The sequence below is a fragment of the Sorex fumeus genome, unplaced genomic scaffold, assembly GCF_029834395.1.
Source record: "Sorex fumeus unplaced genomic scaffold, SorFum_2.1 ptg000149l, whole genome shotgun sequence".
Classification (NCBI taxonomy): domain Eukaryota; kingdom Metazoa; phylum Chordata; class Mammalia; order Eulipotyphla; family Soricidae; genus Sorex; species Sorex fumeus.
The window spans coordinates 5,448,946-5,470,336 of record NW_026606206.1 but is presented as its reverse complement, the minus strand read 5'-3'; the positions used below and the strand labels follow the sequence as shown (position 1 = coordinate 5,470,336).

Below are 21,391 nucleotides of genomic sequence, written 5' to 3'. Positions count from 1 at the left end.
GAAGAAGAAGAAGAAGAAGAAGAAGAAGAAGAAGAAGAAGAAGAAGAAGAAGAAGAAGAAGAAGAAGAAGAAGAAGAAGAAGAAGAAGAAGAGGAGGAGGAGGAGGGGGAGGTGGAGGAGGAGGAAAAAAGGGGGGAGAAGGAAGAGGAGGGGAGAAAGACAAGGAGGAGGAGGGAAGAAAAGGAGGAGGAGGAGGAGGAAGAGGAGGAGGAGGAAAGAAGAAGAAGAGGAGGAGGAGGAGGAAAGAAGAAGAGGAGGAGGAGGAGGAGGAGGAGGAGGAGGAGGAGGAAGAAAAGGAGGAGGAGGAGGAAGAAAAGGAGGAGGAGGAGGAGAAAAAAGGGGGAAGAAGGAAGAGGAGGGGAGAAAGACAAGGAGGAGGAGGAGGGAAGAAGAAGAAGAAGAAGAAGAAGAAGAAGAGGAAGAGGAAGAGGAAGAAGAAGAAGAAGAGGAGGAGGAGGAGGAGGAAAGAAGAAAAAGAGGAGGAGGAGGAGGAGGAGGAAGAGGAGTAAAAAAGGGGGGGAGAAGGAAGAGGAGGGGAGAAAGACAAGGAGGAGGAGGGAAGAAGAAGAGGGGGAGGAGGAGGAGGAGGAGGAGGAGGAGGAGGAGGAGGAGGAGGGGGAGGAGGAGGAGGTGCGCGAAGGTGCCTCGTGGGGAGCGGCGCGCAGGCGCACTGGGGCCCGCCGCCGTCGGCTCCCGGGTACAAAGGGAGCGCGCCGGGGTCGCGCCCGGGTGCCCGGGGGGTCTGCGGGGCCGTCGAGGGCTCCGCGGCCCGCGCCGCCCCTCCCGCCGCCCCGGGACTCGGGCCGCCCCCGAACCGAGGCTGCGGGCCCCCCCCCCGCCCTCCCCGGCGGCGGCCGCCAGCCCCGTGGCTCGGGCCGCGCGCTCCGGGTTCGATTCTGGCGCTCGCCCGCCGGGCCGGCTCCGCCCCGCGCGCTCCGCCCCCTCCGCCCCCGTCCCCGGGCCCCCGCGGCCGGCGAGCGGCGCGGCAGGTCGCGAGCGGCGCCCGGAGGTGAGTGAGCGAGCGCGCGAGCGAGTGGGGCCCCGGGGCCCCGCGCGGCGCCCTCCCGCCGCCCACCGCGCCCACCCCGGGGTGCCCCGCACGGTGGGCGCGGGGCTTCCCGCCCGCCCGCCCGACTTGGCGATCGCCGGGGACTTGGGACGCGCACGGGGTCGGTCCCGGGGCGGCGGGGGAGGGCGGCTTCCCCGCGGGCTCCCTGGGGCCGATCCCGGGGGGCTCCGTGCGCCCCGGACCCCGGCAGAGCGCGCGCGCGACGGCCGCGTCCGGAGCGGACCTGGGGTGCGTGCGTGCGGGCGCGCGTGCGGGCCGGGGCGCGTGGCCCTCGGGGGTCCCGGGGGGCTCCCGAGTCCCCCCGGGTTGACCCGAGCGTCTCCCCGTAAAGTTCTGGGCTCCGACCCTCCTTCGGGAGTGGCGATCGACCCCCTGGATCTCGGCCCGCGAGCGGCAGGTGGTCTCGCTGGCCCCGCGGCTGGTCCGGAGGGGGCTTCCCACCCGACCTCCAGCGGGGCGGGGGAGAGGGGACCCCGGGGTCAGCCGGGCCCGCCGAGACGGCTGGGCTTTGGGGGGCCGGGGATCGGCGGCGTCCGGGCGAGGCAGGGTGCGAGCACCCCAGGGCGCCCTCTCTCGCCCGCCGCTCCGGCCAGCGCGCCCGGAATCCTGCGCTCGCCGCGGCCACCTTCCCCTGACCTGTCCTCCCCTCCACCTGGGTCCCCGAGGAACTTTCCTGGCGGGTCGCCCCGTGCTGCCGCCGCCAGGGTGACCGGGCGCCTCGGCCCGAGTTGGCGCAGAAACGGTCCCTGGTGTCCCCCCGCGGCGCTGGCTGGACGTGCAGCTCGGCGCGCGCCGCTCCCGAACCCACGAAACCCACCCGGACCCCGGACCCGAGCCCGGTGCTCGCCGAGGGAACCCACCCCAGCTGCAACCGTGCGGGGGTTGGGCCCCGCCGTCCTGCCCCGCCACCGAGTTGGATGGGAGTCAGGGCCTGTTCGTTTTCTCATCCCTATAGGTCTGCGCCCTCCTCTCTAATTCATGACTTTTATGCAGCTTGGATTTTAGATGCTGCCGAAGTGCTGGTTCATCTGCTCATTTCACCCAACTCCCCCTACTGAAGTGTTGGACGCGGTTTACTTGATGTTGTTGGGTTTTGGGTCGCTCCCGGCCGGCCACGCTCAGTTTCCTCCTGGCTCTGCTCTCAAGGATCACGCCTGGCTGGGCTTGGGGGGGTGGTGGGGGGACCTTCTAGGGCATCTGGGATCTAACCTAGCATCTGGGTGGGCCACGTGCAAGGCAAGCTCCCTACCTGCTGTACTATTAGTCCGACCTATATGTGTGTGTGTGTGTGTGTGTGTGTGTGTGCGTGTGTATTTGTGTGTGAAACTCTCTCTCTCTAAAATATTTCTTTTGTTTGGGGGCCACACCGGGCTGTGTTCAGGGCTTACTCCCGTTTCTGTCCTCAGGGATCACTGCTGGTGGGACTCAGGGGCCCAGGATTGAGTCCAGTCAGGAGCATGCAAGGCCAGCACCTTACCCTGCAGTACCGTTTCTCCTGCTCGGGGCACATTGTATTTAATTAAAAGTAGTGTAAGAGTGAATGGGCCCTCCGAGTGTTTGTAACAGTGGATTTGGGTATCATCACAAAGCTATGTAGTCATCACTCCAGTCTCTGCAGAATGTTTTTCTAAAGGAATTCTCACACTCTTCAGCAGTCATGCCCCGTTCCTCCGTCCCCAGCCTCCGACTCTCATGTTTGGAAAGTTTCCCTGGACAGTGAGTGAGAGAAATGGAGAGATGATTAACTTGGGCCTTTTTCAGTTAATGGATTTGGGGTGAGATATTGCTGCTAAGACAGTGGGGGGTTCGGAGTGGGGAGGAATTGAGGACTGTGGTGTGCTGAGATTTGGCTGGCTAAGGAGGAGGAAGCCTCCGCGGAGAATTAACTGTCCACATAAATTAGGAATGCAGATATGTGCCCGTAAACTTTTGAGGCTGCTTTGGGGCACTCTTCCTGTGCTCCAGATTTGCCAGGTCCACAGACAGCTTTCGCTGAGGTGCTAATGTCTGCAAGACTGAGTTATGGAGCGTGTGAGTTGAGCCTGCTTGGGGGGGGAAGGAGATGTCCGGAGAGAAGGCATGCTGGTTTAAAAATAGTTTTGTTTTCTCTCATCCCATTTCCAAAAGAAACCACAAGCAAAACGAACGACCATTAGAATCGATGATTTAAGACGGGTTCATTTCATGGGTATCAGCATCTGTGTAGAAATAGTCTGTGAGTTCATTGCTTTTGCCTTGGCCCTGTCTTCCAGGGAGGAGGCAGGAGAAAGGGTCTGATTGGAGGGAGGGAGAACAGGAGAGCTTACAGGTGGGCTTAGCACAGTTGAAGGGGTTGCGGATTCGGAAGTAGGAAGGGGGAGTGAAATGACACAGAGGCCCTTGACTGGGCCTTTGTTGGATTTCTTTGTGCTTAAAAAACAAAAACCTTTTCGTGAGCAAAAAGTCTCAGCTATCCAAGATTTTGCCACATCCACACTGCGTTGCTGCCCTCCAATCAAACTTGCTTTCAGATGTTACAAGGAACGTGGGGCCTCTTCCCCTGGCAGTTTGACTTAACGCTGAACTATAACAGACATACAGATCTGAAGTGTACACTCTGACACGTTTTCACAAAGTGCCCATAACCGTGTGATCGGCACAGAGACTAAGAAATGGGACACAGACATTTTGAATTGTTTCCCCATCACTGTTCCTCTCCTAGAGATGCCCCAATTCTATTTTTTTTTCCTTTATGGGTCACACCTGGTGATGCACAGGGATTACTCCTGGCTCATACACTCAGGAATTACTCCTGGCGCTGCTCAGGGGACCCTATGGGATGCCGGGGATTGAACCCAGGTTGGCCACGTGCAAGGCAAACGCCCTTCCTGCTGTGCTATCGCTCCAGCCCCAAGATGCCCCAATTCTAGATTAGTTGTTTTTATCTCTTTCCAGTGCTCTCTAGAGGTGGGATCATGTAGTATCTCTTTGGTATCTGGCTCATTTCTCTCCATATGATGTTTATGAGCTTTGGTCGATCTGTTTGAAGTTCGATAGGATAAGTTAGGGTTGGTAGGATTTTCTCCAGTGGATACTGTGATTATGAACATTAATTCGGGAATCTGTTTGGACTCATGTACCCATTTACATTGGGCACATACACTCCAGAACGCAGGAGAATTTTTTTTTTAATTAATTTATTTATTTATTGAATCACCGTGGGAAAGGTTACAGAGCTTTCAGGTTTAGGTCTTAGTCATGCAAATATCAAGCACATTTCCCTTTACCAAAACTTATTTTTTACCATGAAGAACCCCAATAAAACCCCACCCCCCACCCTCCCAGTCCCTGTGGGGCAGATGAATTCTAGTTTATACTCTATCTGCTTTGATTAGATTCACTGTTTCAATAAAAGATTCACCACTATTATTTAGAGTTTACCCCCCCACCCCCAAATCAGACATGCTGACAAAGCATTGTGAAGTGATTTGCTTTCTACAGCTGGGTTCAAGAATTATATGTTGGTTTTGGATTTCTGCTATTTTACTTATTGACCCTGGAAGTATTTCTACTGAAAGTCAGATAGTTAAGAAATTGGTTTCTGTGCTCTGGAGTCGTGGCCGTGCTGGAGAGCTGCTAGTGGGGGGCAACTGGTGGCCTCGGTAGGGCGTGAAGGGCGGACCGAAACGCCCCCCTTCCCATGAGGTTTTAGTCGCCCCCACACCCCCGGCTCATACCGAACGCAGGAGAATTCTTAGAGGCTGTGGTTGACACCCGCCTGAGCCCTCTCTCAGAGTTCTGCCCTCTCTCCTCTTACATGGTGGAAGCAGAAGATGGTTTGGCAAAGGCGAAAATGGTCCCAGTTGAGCCCATCCTAGAGGACTGTTGTGTTCGCTTGCACTGCTTTGCCAGGCCTCTTCCTATTTTTATGAAGATATACATATACTTTATTATGTAGCACTGTCCTCCCGTTGTTCATCGAGTTGCTCGAGCGGGCACCAGTAACGTCTCCATTGTGAGACTCGTTACTGTTTTTGGCATATCAAATACGTCACGGGGAGCTTGCCAGGCTCTGCCGTGCGGGAGGGATACTCTAGGTAGTTTGCCGGTCTGTACTTTATTATGAAGTTCTAAAAATTCAATGCTATCCTTTATTAATACTCTATCTTAATATTAGTTTCGGTAATGTTTCGGGGGCTATCAACTAGAGCTCAGGGGCCATAGGGCCACTCCTGGTGATCCTTGACCCTGCTATGCTGGCCAACCATGTCAGGGCTTGAGCCCATGGTGCTTGGGCCTTCCGGGGCCATCCGAGCCATGCTCAGGGGTTATGTGGGAAGTTCTGGGGAATTAAACTCAAGAACATTGTGCCCCCGAGGGATGCACTTTGGCCCTTGGTGCGTTTTAGTCTTTGCATAGCCGCCATCCCATAAATAAGTTTTCATTTCATGATCTTCTGTGATTGGGAATGTATGTTGATTTCAGGAATTTTATAGTATGTTCTGTTAAAAAAATGACCTTTGTATATTTTACCTTTTTTTTTTGTCGAGGAATGTGGGTTACATATCTGGTGATGCTCAGGGCTTTACTCCTACTCTGGGCTCAGGAATCACTCCTAGAAATACTTAGGGACCATATGCAGTGTCATGCGGGATTGACAGGGTCAGTTACCTGCAAGACGATCACGATCACGACCATCCTGTTGTTCGTCGACTGCCTCGAGCAGGCCCCAGTAACGTCTCCTTCGTCCTAGCCCTGAGATTTTAAAAAGTGCCACATTCAAGGCCCTATCAGGGTCAGGAGAATGAGACCCATCATTGTTACTGGTATTTGGCATATTGGGTACGCCACGGGGAGTTTGCCAGACTCTGCCGTGTGGGCAGGCTACATTCGGTAGCCTGCCAGGTTGTCCAAAGTAGGAATGAGATGATAAGATGTCGCGCGGCCGCAAATGCATCTCACCTGCAAGACAAGTGCCTTAATTCCTGTGCTGTCTCCCCCCTCCCCTATCCCTCCACTTTTGGATGATTATTTCATAAAGCAGCACTTTCCTTTTTATGACTTTAGATTCTCATTTTAAAAATACTGCCCGAAGAATCATACTGCCTTTGAATCTAGTTCAGAACTGATTAAAGGACCCTTTAGGTTCCTCACATGTCACCTAAAAGGGGTGATAAATTCATTTAAATGGCAATTTTCAAACCAGTGGTAAAGTTGACATTTTTGTCTCTACAGACGGTGTAAATGGAACTCTTGTTGCAAGGCCATTTACCAATCACACGCTGTTACTCTTTACGTGATATTTGCAAAAATCATTTCTGTTGATGCGGTGACCACCCGTTGCGCAGACGTCTGACAGTGTTGCTCAGTCATTTTTCCTCTGGTACTTGCCCACTCAGCCTGGGTGCTCATCAAGGTTTGCGCTCTAGTTCAGGCACAGAAATCATGGTTGCAGAGAACTTTCTGGCCATGGTGCTCGCACGCTGTTGAGAACTTTCTGGCGGTTGTATCTCTTTTTGTGCTGCTGACACAGCTGGCTGCAGAGAGGCCAAAAGTTGCTCGAGGACCACAGAGAGCAGAGCTGTTGGGAGTGAGTGGAGCCTCTGCGGGGCACCAGGATTAGAACTTGTGACCGCATACTTGCAAGACAGCTTCTCAAGTGCAGAGACATTCCTTTAGTTGAGATGGTACTCTTTTTGCAGAATCATTGACCTGGAATCCTTAAGGAATGTAAGAAGGGTCATCATTTTAAGGATTCCCCCCCCCCCCCCCCCACCAATTTCCCAGGAATGATCTGTGAAAATTGAGAATCCCAGTTCAGCAGAATTGTTATGTGTGATAAAGGAGTGTTTGGTTCCCTTAACAAATATACAATGCCTGTATGAGTTCGGGTTCAAAGAGTAACGTTTAGGCATCATTTTTGCCTCGGTGGTAAAAATGGGCGTCCGTAAAGTAAGGCTTGAAGCCAGGGATGCAAGCTCAGAGAGCACAACAGGCCCTACCTGCATGAGGCAGTCCAGCGCCTCCTCCTCCCCCCCCACCATACACACACACACACACACACACACACACACACACACACACACACACACACAGAGCCACGACAGAAACGCAGGACTTGAACTGGGGCAGGAGGACTTGAGCTGGGACCTTGAAACAAATGTCCAGGCAGGGATTACAGGGCATTACGGTTCAGGTCAGAACATTTGAAGAAGCAGCCCAGCCGTGCTTGACACATAATAGTGTGGTCGGTCACAGGACCCAGGTGAATGACCCTGCGAGATCCTATCTGCGCTCAGCAGCTCGTGACTCCTGGGCCTGCCTGGCGATCTTAGCTCTGGACCCAGCCTGGCTGCTTTGGGTGTTGGGTTTGCTTCCTCCCTTCCTCCCTGCCCCCCTTCCTCTCTTTCTTTCTTTTTCTTGGGGACCGTGCTCGGTGAGACGCCTTGTTTTGTTTTTTTTGGGTCACTCCTGGGATTACTCCTGGCTCTAAACTCAGTAATCACTCCTGGTGATGCCCAGGGGACGATGTGAGATGCCAGGGATCAAACCTGGGCCGACTGCACGCCAGACAAAGGCCTCCCTCGCGGTACTATTTCTCCAGCCCCTGTAGGTTGTTTTTTTTTTTTTCCTGTGTGATATTTGGCTTTGTTACTGAACCTCTCTGTTCTTTGATTTTTCAGATACAAAGAGGGAATACAAAGTCCCCCTTCATGTGATGATCTGCGTTAAAAAAAAAAAAAAAAAGGACAACTCTTGGGGCTGGAGTGATAGCACAGCGGGGAGGGCGTTGGCCTTGCACGCGGTCGACCCGGGTTCGATTCCCAGCATCCCATATGGTCCCCTGAGCACTGCCAGGAGTAACTCCTGAGTGCAGAGCCAGGAGTAACCCCTGTGCATTGCCGGGTGTGACGCAAAAAGCAAAAAATAAATAAATAAATAAATAAATAAATAATAAAAAAAAGGACAACTCTTGGAAAACTAGTACACTAGTAAGAGATAAACGTATTTTTAAAATCTTTGTTTAAATTCTTTTTTTTTTTTTTTTTAGTTTTGGCTTTAGGAAGGTAAAATCAGCAAATAAAATGAGAACGTATTTGAAGTAGGGACCTGAGAAACTTATAGGGGCTAAGGCATGGGGGAGGCTCTGGTTCTAGCCCCAGCATTACTTAGTCTCCTAAGCATTGTTGGGTGTGTTCCTGGGGAACCCCAAGCATCTCTGTCTCTGGGGGCCGCCCCTGATGGCCCCAGAGCATCACTAGGATAATTCTTTGCACTGGAGGGGACTAATAGCACCCTGTCCTGGGGTCCTTGCTTTGAACTGCCAGCTTGTTTGGGCAACAGTCTCCCCCAAATCTCCAAAGTGCTGCTCTGAAACTCCCTCTCACACCACACAAACAAAACAAACTGTCCTCCCGTGGTTCATCGATTTGCTCGAGCGGGCCCAGTAACGTCTCCATTTTGAGACTTGTTGTTACCGTGTTTGGCATATCGAATACATCACGGGGAGCTTGCCAGGCTTTGCTGTGCGGGTGAGATGCTCTGAGTAGCTTGCCGGGCTCTCCGAGAGGGGTGGAGAATCGAACCTGGCTCGGCCGGGCTGGCTGCGCACAAGGCAAACGCCCTACCCACTGTGCTATCGCTCCAGCCCCAACCCCCCCAACACACCAAGAAAAAAATAAATATTTCAAGCAGTACAATAGGATGATTTGTTACATACATACATTGTGAGTGATTTCCTCCCATCCAAGTGATACCCCCTTCACCATGTAGGCACCTATGCATATACGTATAGTATACAGGTTCAGCAACTGAATAACACTCTATGTGTAATTAAATAACTTCAGTTTTACTTTTTGCAGATTTCCCTTTTACGATCACGATCACGATCATCCTGTTGTTCGTCGATTGCCTCGAGTAGGCCCCAGTAACGTCTCCTTCGTCCTAGCCCTGAGATTTTTTACAAAGTGCCATATAAAAGGCTCTCTCAGGGTTAGGAGAATGAGACCCATCATTGTTACTGGTATTTGGCATGTTGGGTACGCCACGGGGAGTTTGCCAGACTCTGCCATGCGGGCAGGTTACATTCGGCAGCCTGCCAGGTTGTCCAAAGTAAAAATGAGATAATAAGATGTTGTGCGGCCGCAAATGTGGCAGTTTTATTAAACTCATGAAGCAATATTTGCACATAGTAAAAATAAAATAATGTGAGAGAAAGGAACTTCAGGCTGAGAACTAAAACCCATCACTTCTCTCTGCTCCAGGACCTTAGCGGAGTCTCCTTAGATGGACAACTGCTGACTCTTGGTGCTTTGACTTCCGGTAGTTATCTTTGAACAAAACACCTCTCACACTCCAGCTATTGTTTCACAGTGCTGTCGGTTCTAAGGGCCAGAGGTGCAGACTGGGTGACAAGGACTCCAGAGCCTTGGCCCTGGGGTTCTCCCTGGCCCCGGCTGGTGTGTGAATGGGCAGATTGGGAGCACCCCAGGAAGTTGAGACATGGAGTACATAGTCCCTGTGCCTTGTACCTTGTCGGGATGATTGGACTCCAGGCTCAGTGTGGACTTGAGCAGAACGCCCACCCAACCGGACCCCAGGAAGTCAGGCTGCGTTCATGGCCACTTTAGCAGGTTGATGCCAGCGATGCCCTCTGCATTCATTAAGCTTCTTCCAAGTGTGAGCGCCCATGGAACAGGCTGGCATCTCATCAGGGCTCTCGAGGGCAGGCCTTCTCAGACTTTGCCCACTGGTGTCTGCTTTGTGCCTCAGAAACTTGAACAATATAGGTGTCTAAAGTAAGGGCTGGAGCGATAGCACAGTGGTAGGGCGTTTGCCTTGTGTGCAGCCAGCCCGGCCAAGCCGGGTTCAATTCCTCCGCCCCTTTCGGAGAGCCCCGCAAGCTGCCGAGAAGATCTCGCCCGCACGGCAGAGCCTGGCAAGCTACCCGTGATGTATTCGATATGCCAGACACAGTAACAAAAGAGTCTTCAATGGAGACGTTACTGGGCCCGCTCGAGCAAATCGATGAACAATGGGAGGACAGTGACAGAAAGTAAGTATGCGGGGCTGGAGCGATAGCACAGCGGGTGGGGCGTTTGCCTTGCACGAGGCCGACCCGGGTTCGATTCCCAGCATCCCATAGGGTCCCCTGAGCACCGCCAGGGGTAATTCCTGAATGCAGAGCCAGGAATAACCCCTGTGCATCGCCAGGTGTGACCCAAAAAGCCAAAAAAAAAAATAAATAAATAAATAAAATAAAGTAAGTATGCAAGGGCCTGAGAGAAAGTACCAGGGCTAAGGCTCTCGCTTTGCATCCTATCAACCTGGGTTTAAATTCCCAGCACCATATATGACTCACCAAGCACCAGCAGTGGTGACTGCTGTGCCAGGAAGAGTCCCTGAGCATCACCTGGTGTGCCCTTCTCCTCCAAGCCCCCGAAAGCAAAAGGTCAGAGAGACAGTACAAAATATAAGACCTTTGCCTTGCACACAGCTGCAGCTCCCATGCTGGTTCAAATCCCAGCATCGGATATGGTCCCCTGAGCACCACCAGGTATCTGAGCACTTGCTAGGCATGGCCCCAGCAACAACCATTATAGCACTGTAGCACTGTCCTCCCATTGTTCATTGATTTGCTCGAGCGGGTACCAGTAACGTCTCCATTGTGAGACTTGTTGTTACTGTGTTTGGCATATCGAATGCGCCACGGGGAGCTTGCCAGGCTTTGCCGTGCGGGCGAGATACTCTCGGTAGTTTGCCGGGCTCTCCGAGAGGGGCGGAAGAATCGAACCTGGCTCGGCCAGGCTGGCTGCATGCAAGGCAAACGCCCTACCGCTGTGTTATCCCTCCAGCCCTCGCAACAAAAATAACCGAGTATATACAAAAAAACATTTACTAGGAATAAATTGTAAACAAATATTATTTTTTAAAAAACTAATTTTATTTAGTTATTTATTTTTTGCTTCTCTGGTCACACCCGGCGATGCACAGAGGTCACTCCTGGCTCATGCATTTAGGAATTACTCCTGGCAGTGCTCGGGAGACCATGTGAGATGCTGGGAATCAAACCTGGGTCGGCCACGTGCAAGGCACACGCCCTACCCGCTGTGCTATTGCTCTGGCCCCTAAAACGAATTTTAAAGCTGCATGACCTTATATGAGATCGTGAACTACAGGTTGGGAAACAGAACCCAGGTTGTTGGCTTATCTGTTTATAGAAAGAAATGGGTCGGAAGGAATTCCTTCTGTGGTGATTATCTCTCCGATTCAGGGAGGCCAACCTCTAGTCGCCAGCTTGTAGGCCAGAGACGAGGAGAACTCGTGCTGCCGAGAAAGAACAAAGTCCCGTTTGCTGGAAGAAAATGTTTTCCCCATTTGGGAGGTGAGCCTGTTTGTTTTGGTTCTCTTCTGGTTTCAACTGGCTTCTGGCATGAGGCTCACTTGCATTACAGAGAGTAATCGCTTTCCCCAAAGCTCACCAGTGGAAATATTATCTTCACCCGGATGATTTCTGGGCTGGCAAATGCGATTCGTGCATCAGACACCTTGAGTGAGCAGGTTTGAAGTGTGGCGGTCTTTTACAACCCAGCCTGAGAAGTTGCTTGTTTGTCACCAAACTCTACAGGTCGGTGTGGTCACAAAGCTTGCTGGGACTCCAGAAGAGGGGACTTGGACTTGCCACTGGATGGGAAGCATGTCTGAGCATGCACAGCTTTTTTTTTTTCAAACTGCCGTTACTTCTGATTCCATAGATCTTGTTTGTTTCTGTTAATATCAAGAAGTGGTGGGATTCACGTTCCCTCCCACCTTCCTTCTCTTCCATAGCTCTTCTCTCTCTCCATGGTTCATTAAGATCCTATTACTTCTAGTTCTCTCTTTTTTCTTAACGACCTCTACCATTTTGAGTAAAGCATTCCCTGGAGAGGTGGAGAACTGAGGTTTTCTGAAGTGTGTGTGTGTGTGTGTGTGTGTGTGTGTGTGTGTTGAGGAGGGCAATGGAGGACAACAAAACTGGCTTGAGCAGGGGAGTCCTGGCAACAAGGCTCTTATTAAAATCTCCAGCCACTTGACATGTGAATGACTCGGAGCATATATGTCCCAGGCACCTGCATAGTGGGTGGCAGTCCCTAGTTTTTGTTTTCTTTCTCTGCCTTGTCAACTTACATTCTGGGTTGCCATTTCCTTTCTTGAACTTTTCATGTCTGGTATGACTGCGGGACGCAAATGACATCTCATGGTGGAGATTATTAGAAACAGAGATTGGGGGCGGGGGGAGGTTGTGTTTGGGTGAAAAGGTTGAGGCAAAACCTCTCAGGAATAAGTATTTTTCATTACAGAAGCAATCAGGTAATTGCAAACAGTTATATATGTAAACAGTTGGCAGGAACTCCGTACCTTTGTCGGAGGGGTGTGCGTGGTTGTGTTTGGAAAAATTCATTTAGTTAATGGACTGAGCAGTGGGGTGAGTTTAACTCTCAGAGGACATGCTAATCCCTTTTTCTAATTATCTGATCCCCGGAGAAACACACCAGAACGCGGCTCTTGTTAGCTGGCATTTACTGTGTCTAGCGACAAAACTCCCTTTGAAATTTTTATGTAACTCTCGACTTGATTAGAGGCAAGAATGTGATAAGTGTATTACAATTTGGGGCCACATCGATTCAGGATTTCTGTTGGTAATTCTGGCTGGTTCAACATTCAACCTAGGACAAAATGTTAAAAAAAAAAAAAATAAGAGCCACCATGGAAGCCGTCATTCCCCGCCTCCCTTGCCTGTCCTTGTCTGTTTATCCTCATTGCCTGATCTCCACCCCCTGTCTTTTTCCCAGCAGCAAGCGTTGCGCTTTCTTAGAAACAGAACTGTTGCTGAGTGATCCTTTCTAAGGGACTGTAGTTGTTCCAATCAGGTAGTAATAGGACTCACTTCTTGGCCAAATTCTCCCTCATGGCCGTTCCCCGAGTAGAGCTCTAAATCCAGCAGAGCAGAGCCTGCTTGTACCACTCCTCACAAGCATCACCCTTGATCCAAGAGAGCCTTGGCTGTGGCATCGCAGATTCCTTGTGTCCGTTTCTGAGCCGCATTGTACACAGGGCGTGCGTCTGGGTTCTCTCACAGCATGCCAGATTTATCTGATGGGTCCTTGCTCTGGCGATAGCGGGTCCTTCTCCTTCCTGTTTGGTGTTCCTCTGGTGTAAACCCTTGTCGGCTCCCAGCGCAGGCTGCTGGAGAAGGGGGGCTTCAGTGGGCTGCCTCCCGTCTCGCTCCCAGGCACACCCTCTGCCCTAAGCTGTTTCGTGCACATTTGTTCGGTCTTTATCTAGGAGGCAATTTGTTGGTCCACACTGTTCAGCTGGAAGACCGTTACTCGGGGGTTGGTGGCAAGATTAAAACACAGGTGGCGGGGCTGCTGCGATAGCACAGCAGGTAGGGTGTTTGCCTTGCGTGCGGCCGACCTGGGTTCGATTCCCAGCATCCCATAGGGTCCCCTGAGCACCGCCAGGGGTAATTCCTGAGTGCAGAGTCAGGAGTGACCCCTGTGCATTGTCGGGTGTGACCCAAAAAGCAAAAACAACCAAAATCAAAACCCGGGTGGCATAACCTGGAAGGTCCTTGGAGAATGCAGTTGTCTGGGCTTGAGTTAAGATTTCCCGGCCGGCAAAGATATGGCACCCTGAGCACTTTCCAGTGCTCCGAGGGAGGAGGGCCTGCAGATCCCTTTTCAAGAGAGGAGGTTGCTACAGCAATGCTTACAGTTTACTTTTTCAAACTTAGTTTCTTTATCCTGTCCAGATTCCAGGAACAGCAAGGAGTATTAATTCAAAGTTAGCTGCTCCTGGAATTTTTTTTTTTTTTTTTTGCTTTTTGGGTCACACCTGGCAATGCACAGGGGTTACTCCTGGCTCATACACTCAGGAATTCCTCCTGGCGGTGCTCGGGGGACCGTATGGGATGCTGGGAATCGAACCCGGGTCGGCTGCGTGCAAGGCAAACACCCTGCCCGCTGTGCTATCGCTCCAGTCCCTCCTGGAATTTTTTATATATTGTTTTTCTTCCCCTCCCCTCTCTTCTCCACCCCCGTACCCCTCTCCCCCCCTTCAGTTTTTGGACCATACTCAGCTGTGCTCAGGGCTTACTTCTGTCTCTGCACTCAGGGATCTCCTGGCTGGGTTCAGAGAACAACATGGGGTGCCAGAGATCGGATCTGGGTTGGCCACATGCCAGGCAAGCACCCTGCCCGCTGTACCCCCCCTTCCTCCAGCCCAGTCTTTCTTTCCTTTTCTTTTTTTGTTTTTGGGTCACACCCCGTAGTGCTTAGAGATCACACCTGGTGGTTCTGGGGGACCATATATGGTGCCGGGGATCAAACTTGGATCAGCCACATGCTAGGCAAGTTTTTCTTTCCAGACTCTGTCATTGGAGTTGGAATCATTTTTTTTTTTTAGGATACTAGAGGAAGAGAACTGTTTCTCTGTTTTTTTCTTTAGATTCCTTTTAGTCAACTGCAGGGAACAAAAGGGAACAAAAGGCTGTGTTTGGACACCCCAGGGAGGCAGGGGGCCAAAACAGAAGGGCTTCATCTCCCGCTAGGAAGCCCTTTTCACACCTTGAGAACGGGAGTCTGTCCTACTCTCTGATTCCATAAGAACATAGTGATCAGAAGCAGACTAGGAGGTCAGGGAAATGGATCAAAGATCCCATAACCATGCATCACATGTAGCTTTGAGCCTTAGCATCCCACGCCACCCTGAGCACTGCCAGGCGTGACCCTGGAACAGAGCCGGGTGTGCCTCCCTGAGAGGAAAGGTTGGAGGTATGGAAACATCTGGACGTCTTTACGGGCTGAGCACTGCCTTCCTCTTCAGAGACCCACGGCTGCATTTCCTTCTCCATTTCTCTCTTCCTGTGAGACCAGACTTTTTAATTTTTTTTTTTTTTTGCTTTTTGGGTCACACCTGGCGATGTCACAGGGGTTACTCCTGGCTCTGCACTCAGGAATTGCTCTTGACGGTGCTCAGGGGACCCTATGGGATGCTGGGAATCGAACCTGGGTCGGCCGCATGCAAGGCAAATGCCCTACCCGCTGTGCTATCTCTCCAGCCCAAGACCATACTTTTAAATTTTTAACATTCTGTTACGCTACACAGATAGCACAGCGGATAGGGCGTTTGCCTTGCACGCTGCCGACCTGGGTTCGATTCCTCCGCCCCTCTCGGAGAGTCCGGCCAGCTACCGAGAGTATCCCGCGGCAAGCTCCCTGTGACGTATTCGATATGTCAAAAACGGTAACAACAAGTCTCACAATGGAGATGTTATTGGTGCCTGCTCGAGCAGATCAATGAACAACGGGAGGACAGTGCTACAGTGTTATAACATTCTGTTGGCTTTGTGTTTGGACTTCACCAGTTGGTCCTCAGAAATCATGCTTGGGGGTCTGTGTGTTGGGGACCTCCCTTCCTGGAAAAAAGCAAGAGCACGGCCCTTTGAGCTATCTCTGGCGTCCCTTAAATGTTGTTTTTAGAACTGGCCAAGGACGGGATGGGGAATAGCCAGGTATAAGGTTGTAGTTAGGAGCTTGGTTGGTTCTGGGCTCTCAGCCTCACTGCTTCCTGCTGGGCGTGTGTATCTTTGGCTGTCATGTAGACACAGTAGCATGAGTGTTCATATGTCATGGTGTGTCCCTGTGTCCAGGGTGGGGGGAGGAGGCAGGGAGAGCAGGGAGGGATGATCAAGAACTAACATCTGGCATCTGGTGCGTCCCAACTGTGAAACTCCAGGGGAAACAACTTCTAAGTCACTCTCACGGTTGCTTATGACCGGAGTTGCCGAGAAAGGGCAGAGCCCAGTGGAACAGAGGCTGGGAAGGGGTGACAGGAACAGCCTCAGGGAGCCTCACAGCACACCTCGACACCACCGAGTGCCACCGTGGTAGTCCCTTCTCCGGAAGTTGTTCGCCTGCTAGCTTTGAGCAAGGTCCCCCTTCCTGCTGTCCATGGCCTGGAGAGCCCAGGAGATAGAGCAGCAAGGGGCAGCCTTTCCGGGAACTTCCTTGAAAGCAGATCCCTGGAGAAGCCTCTTGCCCAGCTGTGGCCCCAGGGAAGGAAACTTTCATTGGTTGTTTCGTATCCTGGGATTCTTGTAAGCTGAGTCATTGCTGGGAAGGACTTAACATTGGGGTCCTCCTGTCTGGGGTCATGGGAAACGGATGAGATATGATCTTAAAACTCACAGCAGCTCCTCTGTGGAATCTTCTATAAGACGCTTGGTTATTGCCAGTGGTGCTAAAAATTTCTATGTCTAGGGTCTGTGCTGGCAAAGAATCCCATTTATACAGTGTTTCCAGGGAACAGTTCGTAAATGCAGATGAGAAAGCTAGACCCACTTCTGGTACATGCAGGTGATTCCTTGTATCTAAAGTTTTAGAAAATTGAGGATAGTAACGTTGTATTTATAGTTTTTTTTTTTCTGGGGAGGGGGTGTTGCCCAGGGGTTAGTCCTGATTCTGCACTCAGGAATCTCTCCTGGTGGTGCTCGGGAGGACCATATGGGATTCCAGGGACCGAACCCAGGTCGACCTTGTGCAAGGCAAATGCCCTGCCCGCTGTACTATCACTCCAGCCCCAGGGTCTGACTCTGAAGGGACAAGGAAAGAATGGGATCTACTCAGCCAATTACTTTTCCTTAAATCAGCCTTATTCAGTGGTGCAGCTATTATATGGCTCCAGGGCATTGGGTCTTTCTGTTCGGTTCTCAAGTTCATTTAAAGGAAGACCTCCATTCAGTAGCATAATCGAAGAAAGAGCAAATCACAAAGTAGAAATTAGCTCTATTTCTACCCAACAAACAATCAGTCTAGAATATGTAAAGAGCAACTAGAGCTAGTTAAAAATTACTTGATCACTTGATCACTTGACTTCCCGTTAATGGTCGATTTGCTCTAGCGGGTGCCAGTAACGTCTCCATTTGTCCCTGTCGTGTGCTAGTGTAGCCCAATGGCGTGTGTTCGCTCCGGGAACATGAAGGGCCTCAAACCGATCGTTCATGATCTTGACGAAGAAGTCCGACCATCTGGTAGGTGGGCGGCCACGCGGTCTTTTGACATCCCGTGGGATCCAGTCGGTAACAGCTCTAGTCCAGCGGTCGTCTTTAAATCTCATTACGTGACCAGCCCATCTGATTTTCGACACCTTGGGAAACGAGACAGCGTCCCTGATTCTTGATCGTCGACGGATGTCGGAACTCCGGATTCTTTCTCTCATTTGAGTGAAACGTGACATTCCAAGCAGAGCTCTTTCGATTCCTCTAAGAGTAACAGCAAATCTGATTTTAAAAAGGAACAGAAGTGCCGGGCAGGAGAGGTAATACAGGGGTAAGACACTTTGCCTTGCATGCAGCAAACCTGGGTTTGATCCCTCACACCCCATATGGTCCCCTCAGCCCCACCAGGCATGACCCTGAGCACAGAGCCAGGAGTAAGCCCTGAGCATTGCAGGTATGGCCTCAAAACGATAACAGAAAGTCATTCAACGTTATCAGCCATAAGTAAAACATATTAAAACTGATTCTAATATGCCAATACTTACACAAACTCTTACATTCCTGGTGGGAGTGTGAATTGGCTGAACAAGCTTGGGAAGCTGTTGAAACTTATCTACAAAGCTGAACGAACACGGTATCCTATGACTCATAGAGAAATAGCTGCCCATCGGAAATGAGTGCCTATGTTTATCTGACGCATGTGTAGTACCGTTCATAATAGAATAATAGAAACAATCTAAGTGTCAATTAACTGATAATTGAACTGTGGTATAATTTTTTTAGTAAACCAATGGAATATGACAGAGTGATCAAAAAGTGAGAATTACTGGAGAATTGATCCTGATAAATCAGACATGCCATGTTAAAAGAAGTCAGAAACAAGTACCTATAAGATAATTTATGCAGGTCAAAAGAGATACAAGAGACTTGTCAACTTGGGAGGGGTTTAGCAAGGGCTTCTGGGGGGCTGGGAATCAAAGATCAAGGTGCTGGTAACATGGATATGTATTTGTTACATTTCATCACAATACTTATGATTTCTGTAATTTACTGTATTTTACTATTGGGTCAGTTTGGAGCTGTGCTCAGGGGCTACTTCTGGTTCTGTGCTCTGGGATCACTCCTGGCTCTTCTTGGGGCAACTTATTTGGTGCCAGGGATCCATCCAGGGTCAGCTGTGGGCATGCCAAGTGCCTTAACCCTTGTACTATCTCTTTGGCCCTGTGCGCAATTTTTTAAAAAAAAGTTTTGCAATATCCAACATTTCAAGATCAATCAGGATTTCAAATCAATAAGATTTTTTTTTTCTCTGCACAAAAGAGAAACTCATTTCCACAAACCGGCATCCAGAGTAACGGATTGTTTGAAGGAGCCTCGTGAAAGCTCAAAGTTCAGCCAATCCAGCTGGCAAGTGGAAAGTTAGGAACTGAAATTTATTTTCGTTTTAGGCTACATCCCGCAGTGCTCAGGACTTACTCCTGTCTCTGTGCTAAGTCAGGGCTCACCCCTGGCAGTACTTGGGGAACTCTGTGTCAGACCATACGTGGTGCCTGGGTTTGACTCCAGGTCCACCATGTACAAGGCAAATGCCTACATCCTACTTTTCCTCCTGCCCTAAGAATGGAAATCTCACTTACATGGAGGCACTCGGGTTGTTGCATTTGCCCCATTTTTTGGCTTTTCTCTGTAGAATATCCCTTTCAGACGTTGCAGAAAGTGGCCACCTGGCGTGTTCTGACCTCCCATCTAGCCTCGTCCCTTTCAAGTTCACCAGCATCTCTTTTTCCCTTTCTGCCGATCCCCCTGACCTGTGGCTCCTCCCCCACCCCCAGGGAGTGGGAATATTTCGGTGACCTCCTCAGTCATGGCCAAAGAGACAGGGACCCTATAGGAAACAGAACAGCCATGACAAAGGATGGGCGGGTTCTCCCCCAAAGTGACGTGTTTGCCACCCTGCCTTTTCTTTTTTCTTTTTTTGGGTCACACCCGGCGATGCTCAGGGGTTACTCCTGGCTCATGCACTCAGGAATCACTCCTGGTGGTGCTCGGGGGACCATGTGGGATGCTGGGAATTGAACCTGTATCCGTCATGTTGGCTGCGCGCAAGGCAAACGCCCTACCTGCTGTGCTATCGCTCCAGCCCCACTCTGCCTTTTTTTCTGCTCCATGTCTGTGAGTTCCTTGCTCCCTCACAACCAAGACAGACTCTCACGTCTGCTTCCCAACAGGATATCGCAGCAACTGTGGAATCCTGTATTTCTTGGGACCCAAAAGATAGGAAGGTAGATGAGGCATTTGCCATGCATGCAGCCAACACATCTCCACCCCCAGCACCCCATAGAGTTCCCAGAGCACTGAGCACAGAGCTAGGAGAGAGCCCTGAGAAACTTTGGGTATGCCCCTTCCAGCAAAAATACGGTCACGGTCACGGTCCTCCCGTTATTCATCGATTTTGCTCGAGCGGGCCCAGTAACGTCTCCATTGTGAGACTTGTTGTTACTGTGTTTGGCATATCGAATACGTCACCGGTGGCTTGCCTGGCTTTGGCATGCGGGCGAGATACTCTAAATTAAAAAGAAATCCTATATTTCTCACTGAGCTTCCTCCCACTTTTTAGCTTTATAGGGATGTGTTATAGATTTGTCTCACGGAGGGAGCTGGGACCTGACGGGGTATTTGTAATTACGAGATAATTTCCCAATTTGCGTGAAATATTGTTTCTGTTTAGCTTTGCAAATAACTTCCCCGATTGATTTCTGTGGTTTTGGGCTTGCGGGTCATGGCAGAGAAAGCTCTGAATCCTCAACTCAAACCTTTCGAGGCAGAGTATAGCGTTATCTTTTGCCAGCCTCCAGGTGAACTCTGGCTTGTGAACTTTGGCTTCTTAGGGTGTGAGGTTCCTAGCTTCACCCCTGGCCTTTCTCTGGGCCCCTTCTAGCTGTGCTTTTTCCGTTTATTCCTCCTGGTTGTAAACAGCATCTGACCATGGCTTCTGGATAGGACAACCTGTCCGCTTAGTAAGCATTCCGAGTCTCTCTGGTCTGGCAGTGGGTCAAGACCACATCAACCATTTGCAGATGGTTTTCCTCCAGACGTTAAGTTTTATAAGATCCCATGTAAATTTTTATTTGCTTTTTTTTTTTTTGGTTTTGGGACCACATGGCAGTGGGGTGCTGTATGCTCAGCATAGCACTTGGGGATTTTTCCCAGCAGTGCTCCGGAGAAAACATGGTGTCAGAGATTGAACCTAGGTCCTTGCTTGCAAAGCTTGAGGTCCAGACCTTTGGCCCCACGAATTCAAGCAGTTTTTTTTGGGGGGGGGCTGGGGTTAACACAGGGGTTAACTCCTGATTTTGCACTCAGAAATTAGTCCTGGCAGTGCTCAGAGGACCATATGGGATGCTGGGAATAGAACCCGGGTCAGCCATGTGCAAGGCGTACTAATAACTCCAGCCCTCAAGCAGTTTTTTAACCAGAGAATCTATAAAGGAAGTAGCTCTTATAAGTGGATGCTGTTTTTCTTTGACTTCTAGAGTGGAAAAACTAATTTTCCTCCAGTTCTGTCTGGCCATTTGTAAAACAATTTGCATCATTCGATCTTATATTGAGAAAATTTTCAGACAAACACTGAATACTGAAAAGTGAATACAAAACCTGAACTCTTGAGTTCCATAAAATCCTACACAATTACATTTTCTTTATTTTGCTAGAAGACAGGCATGCCACTTGAGTTTATAAATTGATTCTTTTTTTTTTATCCTGCCTTCATACCCTCCCATCGGTTAGATATTAATGACATAACTTTGGAAGGGTTGAGCTGTTGAACCATATCCTCTTTGATCTTATTGTTCTTAACAAGGTCTTCTAATGGTCAAACCATTTAAATTTTCCCTCTCCCCCTAAAGTACACACACACACACACACACACACACATACACACACATAGTAAAATATTTTATTAGAATTATTTGCAATTTATTATATTATGCAGATAGTTCATATCAAATGTTAGAGACAGTAAGATATCTACCCTTGTTAGGTAGTTCTGCATATTAATTGTTCCACTGCACATTCAGATACTTTTTTTTTTTTTTTGCTTTTTGAGTCACACCCAGCGATGCTCAGGGGTTCCTCCTGGCTCATGCACTCAGGAATCGCTCCTGGCGGTGCTCCGGGGACCATATGGGGTGCTGGGAATTGAACCTGTGTCGGTCATGTTGGCTGCGTGCAAGGCAAACGCCCTACCCGCTGTGCTATCGCTTCAGCCCCCAGATACTTTTTTTTTTTTTTGCTGGGGGACCACC

The 21,391-nt window shown here is 50.3% G+C and overlaps 1 protein-coding gene across 2 annotated transcripts in view; it reads left to right on the top strand.

Annotated features, from left to right (window-relative positions):
- Positions 1-901: 901 nt before the first annotated feature.
- The window catches only part of KANK1 (KN motif and ankyrin repeat domains 1), a 251,644-nt gene continuing 231,154 nt past the window's right edge, over positions 902-21,391 (top strand). Inside the window, exon 1 of one of the 2 annotated variants that reach the window (XM_056106909.1) lies at positions 902-1,009. The gene's annotated coding sequence lies outside the window, so the exon portion shown is untranslated. The remainder of the gene's footprint in view (positions 1,010-21,391) is intronic. The other variant, XM_056106908.1, reaches the window with a different exon arrangement.